The 12,778-nt window shown below is 40.6% G+C and overlaps 1 long non-coding RNA gene across 1 annotated transcript; it reads right to left on the bottom strand.

Moving 5' to 3' along the window:
• Nucleotides 1-6,836: 6,836 nt before the first annotated feature.
• On the bottom strand, nucleotides 6,837-9,287 carry LOC145459702 (uncharacterized). The gene is made up of 2 exons (XR_013921546.1): nucleotides 8,224-9,287; nucleotides 6,837-7,874 (listed from the first exon to the last, which is right to left on the bottom strand). It is a non-coding gene; the product is annotated as an uncharacterized LOC145459702 (long non-coding RNA).
• Between the last annotated feature and the right edge of the window lie 3,491 nt (nucleotides 9,288-12,778).

Raw genomic sequence — 12,778 nt, 5'->3', positions numbered from 1 at the left:
ACTTCGACTTCTATTTTTTCCACAACCCCAACAAAACACCTCTATATAGCGATATGTTTGTATCAGAAGGCTATTGCCAATTAAATTGAGTTAGCACACTTATTTCATCTGAGACGGCAATTCTGTTGATGTGAGTCATGAAGTTTCAGCCGTAATGAAGCACAAACTGCCTCGTGATTCCCCTAATATAAAAATATAAAAATTAGGTTATCAACCTATTTGCAAATTTAGTCGTTTCGCGGACCCCCTGGAAATGCTTCACGGACCCCTAGGGGTCCGCGGACCCCCGGTTGAGAACCACTGAGCTAGTACCTCTTCGCCAGATGATTTTGTACCTTGGCTGGTGATCTTGTATGAATGAGTGTCAGCCTCAGTCATCATCAACTCGATTATTTTCTGCCGAAGTGCAATTCGGGATTGTTCTGAGCAATTTAGTTCCATAAGCTAATGGAAAGCAAATTTCGGATCGAACACGCATGATGTGAAGAAGATGGTTTCACCAAACGGTTTGGGATTACCGATAGGCCAATCCAAAGACTCATCAGTTGTGATCATGTTCACATTTACAAACACTCCTGCAAAACGCTTTAAAATATAATTTTTCAATTCTTCCACTAATGCGCGCACGTAATTGACAGTGATAGTGTGCCTAATTGCATGGTTGTAGAGTGAGAGAGAGAGCAGGGTTGGTAGTTGGTACTACCCTGTTTGGCATTGGGACGCAACAATGCTGTCCGGCGAAACGAGAGAGTAGCTCAAGAGCAAAAGAGCTAGACAGCATTACTGCGTCCCAATGCCGATCTCCATAACAATGAAAAATTCGAGGCTGATTGTAGGGGTTCCAGGGCCACGAGCGGAATAACATTTATATTTTCGTAATCAGTGCAGAGTCAGCTTTCGATTGATACCCGTTTTTCCAAATTTAATGCTCGCCAAGCCGGTCAAAAATGACCTTCAAATTGCCTGTAGCCAAATCGAAATTGTGACGTGAATCAATTTCCGAGGCGTGATATTTAGTTGTGTCGACACCATATAGGACACTATGGTACCATTGTCTGTTGTTTTTGCGGCGGCATATCTGATATCAGACGAGTACAACGAAAGCAGTGGTGACAAATAGCGATGTCGGCAGAATTCGTCAGATGTGTTGAACTAACCATTACGATTCGCAAATTTATTCATCTTCAAGTCATATAAAATAAGCCGAGTCATTGACTTGGGTCGAGTCATGCGTAATGACTCGAGTACAAGTCGAGTCAATTCAAATATTGACTCGAGTCGAGTCGAGTCATTTTCCCATTTCAAGAAAATGACTCGAGTCAAGTCGAGTCACAAAAAAAACGTGACTCGAGTCTGACTCGAGTCGAGTCATGACTCGAGTCATTACAACCCTGACTGGAATTCTTCATAGGGCCAGATTTCGTTAAAATACTAGTTGTTTCATGTAAATATTTGTCAGTTTTTGAGTCAAAAACGTTTTTTCAGGCCAAACTACTTCGTTGGGTAAGACAGTTCCAACCAGAAATGAAGATAAGTCGTACATGCAATTTTAACATTATGTGCGAAAACACCTAATTTACAATCGTGAGGTCAAAATCTTCCGTTTTCTAGGTCAAAAAATTGCCCTATTTACAGGACCGTAACTGCCGCACCCCAAAACCCCTATGTAGGGGGGCGAGCACGAAGGGGGCACAAAATTATTTCGTGAATTAGCATAAATTATAGAGTATTTTTTGAAAATTCATGCAACTTTTTCAAAAGTTTTTCGCGCTACGCGCGATTTCAAGTTGCCAAATGTCTTGAATTTTTAGTAGGCTACTCTTCCCCCAAGAAAAAATACGCGAGATTTATAGAAATGGGCATGTCGGCATTGGCCATTACCGCGCCACGATTTACCAAGACATATAAAGTTTTAGGCCATGTAACATGTGACTCCAAGAAGTGGGCCAGGACGATCGGCAGCGAGAATACCTTGGCCGAAAACGACCGCCCTTATGTTGACCGAAAACTTCGTTATATATACAAAATACAAATAGGTTTAATTGTCCATAGGCGCCTAAATGACTGGCACCGAATATTCCTGTCCTGGCAATCTGAACCTCGCAAGACAAATACCATCCCGCAGGGTAAAATTATATGCAAGTGAAGAAATACCAATTTGAAATCCATTTCAATAAAATATTCATATTTATTCCCGAAGCTTTTCGGCTGACCCTCGTCAGGGGTATCGTCAGCAATATTGCGAGAATTCAAATAACTATGTTCAACAACAATATATATCGACAATTTGGACGTCACACAGAAAATATACAAAGTTATTAAAACGAGAGAACTGAAGCGTTGGCATGGAGATGGCGAAGCGAAACAAGTTAATGCGCGATTTTCAAATGATACACAAATTCTTTCTGTCGGCATAAACTAGGTTTACTCATAGTGATGATGGTGGACTCAAGAACAGACAAATGAAATAAATTGCGACCCTTAGCCAATACGATAGCTGACGATAGCTGACGATATCCCCTGACGAGGGTCAGCCGAAAAGCTTCGGGAATAAATATGAATATTTTATTCAAATGTGTTATGAAGTTATGTACTCCTAAGCGTCAATTTGAAATCGTGTGCGTCTTTTACTTTAGTAGCCTACGTTTGGGCGATTCTATATATTTTGATATAGCAGACAGTCCTTAGTTCTTCAAAGACCATTCAAATTGATGTTCTGGATTCAATATGACAGGCCCAATCTATGAGATAACAATTGCGTATGTGTCCGAAGTCGTTGACCTTTGCAGTTAGGCTTACGCAATCTCTCGAGTTCTAGTCATTGGAATTAGTCTGGTCAAGTCAAGTGCGAACATGAATCGTATTGAATCTTTGCTCCGTACGTAGGCTAGTTTACGCAGTTGCCTTTAGAGCGAAAATTAAAGGTCTAGAAATTGTCCAGTCCATTGATCCAATCGTACGCCGCGTACCTCAGCTTTGGTTGCCTATCACCTGGTCGTAACTCGTAACCACCAGCTCAGTGGTCGTAACACACCAGGATCGTGTACGAAACACTTTCGGACCGCCTATCGATTTGCGTAATCTCTAACTCTACCATGAAATCATATCGCATGCTACTAAGGATGACCTGATAATGGATTCGTGGCATGGGGACGATTCTTAGTTCACGTACATTATGTAAAATAATCCTTTGATTAAAAAAAAATGAATAAAACATTTGTTACCACACTTCAAGTCACGGCTCACCGGCAAACCTGTCGCGGCACCTACGTTAAAATCACTGTTGTCGGGAAATTCATGTGACCATCATATTAAAGTTAATTTTTTACGTTGGAAAACGCCATTGTGACGTCATGTTGATAAAAGTCGCTCGCAGCCCTTGCCCCACCACCCGATATTGCCACGAGCCGCCACTGATATATACCAAAAGCAGTAGAGACCAGCGTGTGGCCTTCCGCCCTTTGCAGTATCGCCCAATCTGCTTTCGTATGTAGCCTATTTATACACGTCATCTCATGACACATAATTCATCTGTATTTCTAACTATTTCGAAAGCGCTACTCATGCTTTGAGGATGAAGTTACTTTTTTGACTAATACATGTGAAAGTGTCAACCATCGTTGTACTGTATACATTTGTTGAATATGCCAGGGCAAGATTTACCAACGCGGGACTATTGCATCTGATTAATGCTGACAAACAATACCCAGCAGTTCCTGAATTATGTGTCACGACCAAAACTTGGATTGCAGAAAGTGATTGAACGTCGTTGTTTCTCGTTGAACTACAGCACAATGCTGAAATTGTAATCGATTAATAACAATGTCAAATCACGATGCTCATCAGGTAGCGATCACACCAGAGCAGACTCGAACAAACTTCAAATCTACCAAGTGCTCGGTCAACTAACTATTCTTTTTTGAGTAGTTCTAGTTGCGGATTGTGAAAAGTTTGCACATTTGTGAAAATATTGTACAGTTGCACACACTCATGATAGATACACAGCATTGTCACAAAGAGCAAATTGATAAAACAGATCCAATATTCCACAGAACTGGTATTCTATTTTTATTAGGTCACGTATAGGCGCATATTGGAGCTTTAAATACATTTCATACCGTCAAAACATCACTACAGGGTTATAACCAAGTCACAAGTTTATGTCAATTTTATAGTTTCTACTCGAGTCAAGTCGAGTCATTAGCCTATCAATCACCCCGAGTCACGGTGTAGAGTATCGAGTCCGAGTCATAGTGATTTGACTCGAGTCTGAGTCCAAGTCATTGTGTTGACTGTTCAGTTCCGAGTTAATCTCATGTGAACTGCTTTTCACAACTTTGCTCGGTGATATCGTATGCTTCTCATTCATAATATACTAATTTTTTTTCTCACTTTTAACAGTTTCTGCTAGCATTTTCAAGTACCAGTATCAACAGACGAAATAATAATAGTGTGATAACTTTAATATTATTCGAAATTACAATGAAATGCCTGTCTTGATAGACCTAGTCTCGAGTCATATGACTTGCTCCGAGTCATGCGCAATGAATCGAGCACAAGACGAGTCAATATACAAATTGACTTGAGTCGAGTCAAGACGAGTTATCAAAAAACCGCGACCCGAATCGAGTCATGACTCGACTCATTATAACCCTGCATAACGATGACGAGTAATAAACAAATATTTCACTTGACTTAAGCTTGAAATACTCGATTCAAAATTTAATCACTCGGGTACCAGTCTTACCGTCTACCTAGAAAAATTTCCCTATTGAGCCCATACGAAATTATACTAGCCCTATTAGTTCTAGTCTCTAAAATTACCCGGGAAATTACTTTCTGACATGTCGATGTTGAATGAAGCTGCTCAATGCTCATGACTACAGGTACATCGATCTAGGATTCTATGTTAATTTCTATATTTCATCTGCAGAGCTCTGCCAACATAAATGCTCAGTTACCGCTTAGCTCTGTCTTCTCCTTTCCAGTTTTAGATCATTTGTTACCGAAATGTGACAAAGTATGTACTAAAATTTGCGAGGTTTTCTGTAAAGTGAGTAAATAGTTCAGTAGTCCACTAGTATATACTGTACAAGCTACAATGGACCACATTGTTGCTCAATATTAGGTTTTGTAAACCTAATTGCCCATGCCCGTCCCATTTATTCAGGGTTATGTGAGATTTAATAAAGGAACTAAAGCCAAAGGAAATATTCGAAGGACACCAACCGACACACACGGACTACAAATTCAATTTGAAATTGGTTGTCATGGAGAGGATGAAATGAGCTTTCTGTAATCTCTTTCCATTGGTAGCTCTGACATGTCTTGCCAATCACTGGTTCCGCTAAAAGTGAGTCAAACGAGCACATCAGGAATCAGAGAGATATCAGATTTATTTTCGCAGCTGCAACAACGAGATCCTTCGAGGATAGAGAGCGATACGACCTTTAAGTAAGGTCATCTGGTCTGCACCACAAACTTTTTTCCTCCATTCTATCCGTAGATGCTGAGCGCCAAGCGAGACAGCTGCGGATACCAGTTTTCGAGTCTCTGGTCTGACTTGGCCGAGGATTGAACCCACGGTCTAATGATCAAGAAGCCGCGCGCATCGCCAATACACGATCTCGCTCGATTCGTTTCACTCTAGCAGAGTTTTAAAAATGACTTCCACTCGAGATTGAACAGTAATAGCAGATATCCAGACTTGAGTCAAATCTGTAAAAGTGAGATGGGATGTGACCTGCTTACAACCACGAGAAAATGGCGGTCAGCTCATGAGCTTATATAGTGAATTCATTTGTGAATATTAGTGTATTGTAGTTTGTAAAAGTCAATTACACAGTCCTACAAAGTTGCATCGACCGTATCACAAATCATCTTCTAAAGTAGGGTCTTCAAACACGTGCCTTTCTAAGATACAATCTGCGTATCGTAAGCGAGCGCCCAGACTACGAATGCGTCCGTGCTCTCTGTAGCAGTTCTAATTTGCAGGTTGTGAAGTCATGTCGCTGATCGATGTAAGTCTCACTCCCATCAGATTGCAGTCACTTTGGTGTGGTCCTGGATGGTACAAAATGCATTAAAACACTAGTACAGGGGAGAAAAGTGATCAGCTTTGCTACTTATGTGGAACTAACCGCGTAAACTGCCAAGTAGACGTAGCCATTCTAGAGAGTTCTAAACTACTTCACCGCAGTAAAAAAGAAGTAACGTTGTAAACTTCTACTCGATTGCAAGTACAGATAGCGGTTGGAAAGACGGGTCAAAACTACTCCAAGTGGAGATGGGAGGTGGTCAAATTCGTTGGCGATGCTACTGAGTAGAAGTAAGCTTTAAACTTTAACTAACTTCAAGAACTTGCTTTACACTAAATTACAAGTAAAGGTATAAGTAGTTGAAGAAATTGGTGATGCTACCAGAACAGGGATATATAGAACTCCGGGATGGCTGACTTCATTTTGGCCGTTACCTAAGTAGGTCCAGAAAGTTACCTGCAATCTGCCTCGAAATATCCACTTTTCTGCAAGCTAGCGATACAGCTGTTTCTAGAATAATGATCCTCGCCCTTTTGCAGAATAGTTAGTGAGTAAGCTAGACATTCTTCCCATATCACAACCTTACTGCCGTATAGCCAACCTGGTAAAGTATGACACTGCTGTATAGCCAACCAAGTAAACTATGACAACTCTGAATTTCAGTAAATCATGAATGTGTTTAATTTCTACACGTCATATAATCTGCATCAGGCCATGAATAACAGAGTGAATAACGAATAATATCAGCGTCTTCTACCTATTTACAAGCCATTGTCTGAAACCTTGCAGCTGGGCGGGGAGGGGGGGCGGTAATAGGATTGATTAAATCAACCATTTCAATTAGCGTTAATCGACAATTACCATGAAGTATAGGGTTGCATTTAAAACAAACATGTTTAAAACCAGGCCCTTGTACAAAACATACCTGTTTTAAGCAATGACGTCAAGAATATTCAACAGTGACGTCATATTGGATTGACATTGACAATTGAAAATATAGGGTAAAAATAGCTCCTTTGACGAAATATATGTGCCATTGCTGTTGAACCAACTATTTTGAGGGTTCCAGCCATTCCATATCGATATTAGTCGGCTATATCGGGTGGTAATCGTCCGTAGGCTCATACAACACATGTTTTGGAAAGTATTTACACAATTATGGCATAATTTTACAACTTGAAAAGAATTTTTTTTCAAAAGGCCTTTGTTTAAAACACTGTTCAAAGCATGTTTTAAACATTGTGTTTCAAACACAGTTTATTTTAAATGCACCCCCACCATGGAGCATTTACAATAATGAAAAGATAGCACGGCCTGTAAGGACTCGAAATTGTGATAGCAGCATTGTCATCTTCTATGTCACTCAATGAAAGTTGATCAAGAAATCAACACACCATTGATACTTCTCTTCAGGTTCAAATGCAACCTGGGGGGGGGGGTAGAAGTTTGGAACATATCATTATCAATTTGAGAAGCATTCGGTAGACCCAGTTGTTGAATTCAGCTAATATTTTGTTCACCGAGCAATGGATTCATGACCGCAGTGAAGAAATTACAACCATGGCTTAACGGTACATCACGAATGGGCGTCCTGAAGCATTTCATGCCATTTATCATTTAAGAAATATTCAGTATCATTGTCTTGCAGATTTTCCGATAGAGCGATAGATGATTCCATGTCAAAAAAACATCTCGGTGAGGAGGCACGAGATCCAAATATTCAGATTGTGGCCATCTTTGCCAAGATTTCAATGGGATGTGCCCAGTATAATATATCAGGATATCCACTGTTGACGTGATGCAAATGCTGGAACATCGCGTTTGTTTTTGTGGAATCTGCAACAAAAATGAACAAATGATGTATTTAGAGACACAAATTAACCTTAATAATATATATATAGATATATGCAGAGTTGTTCTATAGTGAAGAACTTCTACTTCATTGTAGTACTCAAGTAGGTGTTGCCTATTTTCAAAGATAAATCTTGTAAATTTGAAGCAGCCATCTCCAAACTCAAGTACCTTGCAGGCATTTCACTTTCTACAGCTACTTGAGGAAGTTTAAATACCAGTACGCCCGGGAATACCACTATTACTTGAGTAGCAACGCAGACTACTTTAACCACATCAGGATTAATGTAAATAGCTCATTTAATAACGTATTACTAGAATCAGCCTAACTTACCTTTGGCCGACCGAGGAGAGCTCCAATGCATTATTGCGACGATTTGACGAAACCTTGCAAATTGAAAGCAATCCTCAGAGTTTTCTCTTCCTTCGTCGTACAGGCCTATAGCCTATAGGCTATAAGTGTGTATATGGTAAAGACAGGCCTATCTCAGGGTCATATCGTGTCCTGACGATTGTGTTTGCTTATCCATTCAAGGGAGTGGGCATCTTCATGGCTTCAGTAAGAGCAAATGGTCAACAAATGTTGTGGCCATATACTGTACTGGAAGTCAGCCATTGGCAATTCACAACAGTGCATTTCTGTTGAAGTATAATTCCAGTACTGTAGCATTAAGGTGCCATTCATTAACAAACATATGCCTGCCTTGTTTTATTATACATGTAACTGATGAATAGTATCTGTAACAAGAGATTGGATTCAAAAGTTGTTATAGACACTTACAACTGCAACGACTTTGACGTGTTGTGTTTGCATTAGATTCAAATGTTTGGTTATCCTTAATTGAAATGCCTCTTGAATCTTGCACATCGGTAGTGTACTCAGTGGCTCCAATTCTTACGAAGAATAATCAAGCAATGATCTGGAATACCGGTAAGCCTGCAATAGGCTACCAGCACTACCTGCATATTCACATATTAATCTATAGCACAAGATCTTAACTGACGAAGTCCCTCCTAACGGTCGCCTTCATAGCTCACACGGCACAGTGTAAATGTACACTTGTACTTGTACAATATACAGCCTTGGATGGTATGGTGACATACATTCGCATAACATACCGGTAAATGAAAAACATACCGCAAGGCGTAATCTAAATCATACTGCGGATATCAATGTTAATGTTAATTATTCTACATTTTGTTATTTTCTCACGATTATCAGCGCAGCAAAACATGTTACATAAGATACTAAAGAAGCAGAGATATTCCGAAGCCGAGTAAATGACCTTACCGGCATACCGCTAAATTGCTGCTGAAGGAATAGGGCTAATACCGCAAAAAGTTTCAGACTACCTGAACATCTCATAACCTAGTTAACCTATAGCTTTATACAAGAACATGAACATGAATATTATATGCCCCTACCGCTCTCAAAAACTTGAAATTACACACATATGAAGCGGCTGACTTGAACGTGCATCAAAACTGAATGCGTGAATCCGGACCTACTTAGGTAATGCCGCGATGACGCAATTGACGCAGTCAGCCATCCCGGAGTTCTATATATCCCTGTACCAGAAGTAGAAGTAAGTTAATACAAGCAAGAACTAGAGTTGGTCGAAGTAGTCAGCACTGATGCTACAGTACAAATAACGATTTCTGAAAGTGAAAAAAGTGAATTTTAGGCGTTGTTTTACTGAAAACCATGAAGTATATAAGTAGACCAAAATCACACAAACACTTAAACAAGTAGGCAAAACGTACTTATGAGTGCTTTGAAAAAGGAAAAATACGTCCCCCATAGGCCCCCCATAGGTATGCCAGGTATTACGGTGAAGCGAATCGGATAAGATTCTTCCGTGCTGGAGCTTGTTGCTGTAAAATACACTCGTATTCTTTCGTTATCAAGTAATGAAATGGATTATTGTGATTTGTGCATCGCGAATTTTTGATACACATTTCTTGGCAGAATATCATTTCCAATACATCTGCTACGCATCGTCGTTTCAGTTCATTTAAGCTTAGCAGATTGGGTAATCAAAACAAGTGTCCGACTAGCAATTGACGCTTCGGTGTGTAGCCAGATGGATATGGAGACAAGTTCCTCCGCAAAGAGGAAGTCTTCAAGTACCTTCACTTCTTCTGAGGAAGAATGCGGGGATGGGGAGTGGTGCGAAGTAAGAAGCAAAATACCTGCCAAGAAATTTGCACTGATGGATAATGCAGTTGGGAAGGAACGGGAATCTAATAGCCAAAAAACAGCAAATCAGCAACTTGACGTGCCACTATCGGGGTCTGATGGAACACGCATGGGACACCAACATCCTACAAAGGTATGTGAGGCACTTAAGATGAACATTGGCAATTTTGAAAAAATACGTAGATTGCCTTCTGGAGATCTAGTTGTAACTTGTAAGACCAAAGTACAGGTTGATAAACTTCTCACTATAGACCAAATGGGAAAGGACTCCAACTTGATCGAAGTCAAAACCTCATTATTTGGTGCCAAACCTTATGGAGCACGAGCAGTGATATCCGGTGTTCCGCTGGATATAACAGAAGAAGAGATATTGAAAGAGTTCTTTGAAATTGGCGTCAATTTCGTTAAACGGTTAAAGGGCAAAGTAGATGGAAAATATGAGAGCAGCCTATCGATTTTGTTATGTTTCGCGTCTGAGACAATTCCTGACTACGTGCATTTTTCATACCTACGGTTCCGTACAAAACCTTATAACCCGCCACCGGTCAGATGTTTTGGATGCAATAGATATGGCCACACAAAAGAGAATTGTCGTGGAAAATATTGCTGTTCAAAATGTGGGGGTCGTGATCACGAGGTGGAGAAGTGTACCAAAGATTTATGTTGCATTAATTGTAAACAACCGCACAGTGCTGCTTATGCCGGGTGCCCAGTATACAAAGAACAGGCAAAATTACAAATCATAAAAGAACGTTCCAAGGTGACTCACTCCGAAGCTAAATCAATACTAAATTCCGAAACACCCGAAACACAAGATACGCGTCTTTACAGCGAAGTGGCGCAGGATAGCGCAACGCGTGTCAACAATCAGCAACGATCAACAATCAACGACCCAAGTCACCGAGCCACCATCAGGAAGATTCCGCGACAAACAACCTCTAATCACATGAACAAAGACAATAAAAGCAACGATCCAAACAATCATCCTGATTTGCAACCAAATAATCAATCTTCGTTAGCGTATATTGATCCGATCCATCTTATCGCTTTACTGGCTGAAATAGTGAAGCTTACATTGGCGGCCTGCAACTCGGACACGGAGTGCGACGTATACAATATAGTATCCAAAGTTTCTTTGAAATATCTCGGTCGACAGGCAGATGTTGTCACGATGAGAAACATTTTCGAGCCCTTCCATGATATCAATGACACCAATCCGATGACAAATCCCATAAACGATGGATAATATAGGACTAAACTTTTTACAGTGGAATTGTAGAGGATTATATAGGAAACATCACGAACTAAAACACTTTCTCACGACTCTGGAACGTGCTCCAGATGCGATAATTCTCCAGGAAACACACCTTATCGAAAAATACTCTCCGAAATTTCCAGGATATCACTGTCACAGAAAGGACAAATCCCTTCATTCTGGTGGATTGGCGATCTTCATTAAATCTTCGCATAACTCCAGCATCGAAGCAGTTGCTACAACCGACATCGAGGTACTTTGTGTGAAGCTTCACGGCCTATCATTGTACAGTGTGTACATCCCACCCGACTGCCGCTTACGCGACAGTGATGCGAACATTTTCGAGACGTTACCACCAAAATCCATCGTCTTTGGCGACTTCAATGCGCATCATTGGTCGTGGAGTCACCAAACGAACCAACGAGGGACTAAACTTTTTAATGTCCTCGATCACGCAAACTTAGTCATGTTAAACTCTTCAACTCCAACACATATCAATCTCGCGAGCAATGCTGTTAATCGTTGGTCATTGCTAGATTTAACACTCGCTACTCAAGATATAGCCGCGAGATGCCAAACAGAAATATCTTCGTCGCTGCTAGGAAGTGATCATTTCGTAGTATTCACGAAGTATATGACAAACTCGGCGATAACTTCCTTTTATCGACCACCATCGTGGTCTCTCAAGAAAGCCAATTGGAAGAAGTTCTCCCGAATTGCCGATGAAATGATCGATTTGTCCGATCAACGAGATGTTGAGTCTGCAAATACTATTCTAACAAAATGCATAACGACAGCAGCGAATCGATCAATACCAAAGACAAGGAATATGGACAAGAAATCTGTCCCTTGGTGGAGTCCCGAATGTGAGAGAATGATTCGTAGGAAAAGAGCAGCATATTTAAGAATGAAGCGCACCTTTGATATAACAGACGTTATAAACTTCAAGAAGGCCAGGTCCGCATGCAGAAGAACTATACTCGAAGCAAAACGCTTTTGCTGGGAGTCTTTCTGTTCCTCGCTGAATAATAAATCACGTTCAAATCACGTATGGCGGGTTATTCGTAGCATCGCTGGTACAACAGCGCATCAGCAAATTCCTCATATCCGAGTAAATGAAGTTGATCACATCGAAGACACGTCAAAAGCAGAAATAATAGGCGAGCACTTCGCTACCATAAGCAGATCCGATAACTACGCTTCGAATTTCCTCCTTTCCAAGAGTCAACGTGACCAACATATTACATCGTGTCTACCTTTCAATGTGAATCTGGAAGATCCAATGAATGCACCGTTTCAGATGTCGGAACTTAGGGAGGCACTACAGAGTCGGAAAATCTCTTCTCCTGGACGGGATTCGATAAATTACCAAATGCTGCAAAATCTTTCGACGTCCGCCCAGACCGAGCTTCTTAAGCTATATAACATTTCATG

This window comes from Botryllus schlosseri, unplaced genomic scaffold (genome assembly GCF_051294905.1).
Source record: "Botryllus schlosseri isolate E-star unplaced genomic scaffold, Bs_hap1 Bs17a, whole genome shotgun sequence".
NCBI lineage: Eukaryota > Metazoa > Chordata > Ascidiacea > Stolidobranchia > Styelidae > Botryllus > Botryllus schlosseri.
The sequence above is the reverse complement of the archived record's forward strand: the minus strand, read 5'-3'. Positions and strand labels throughout refer to the sequence as shown.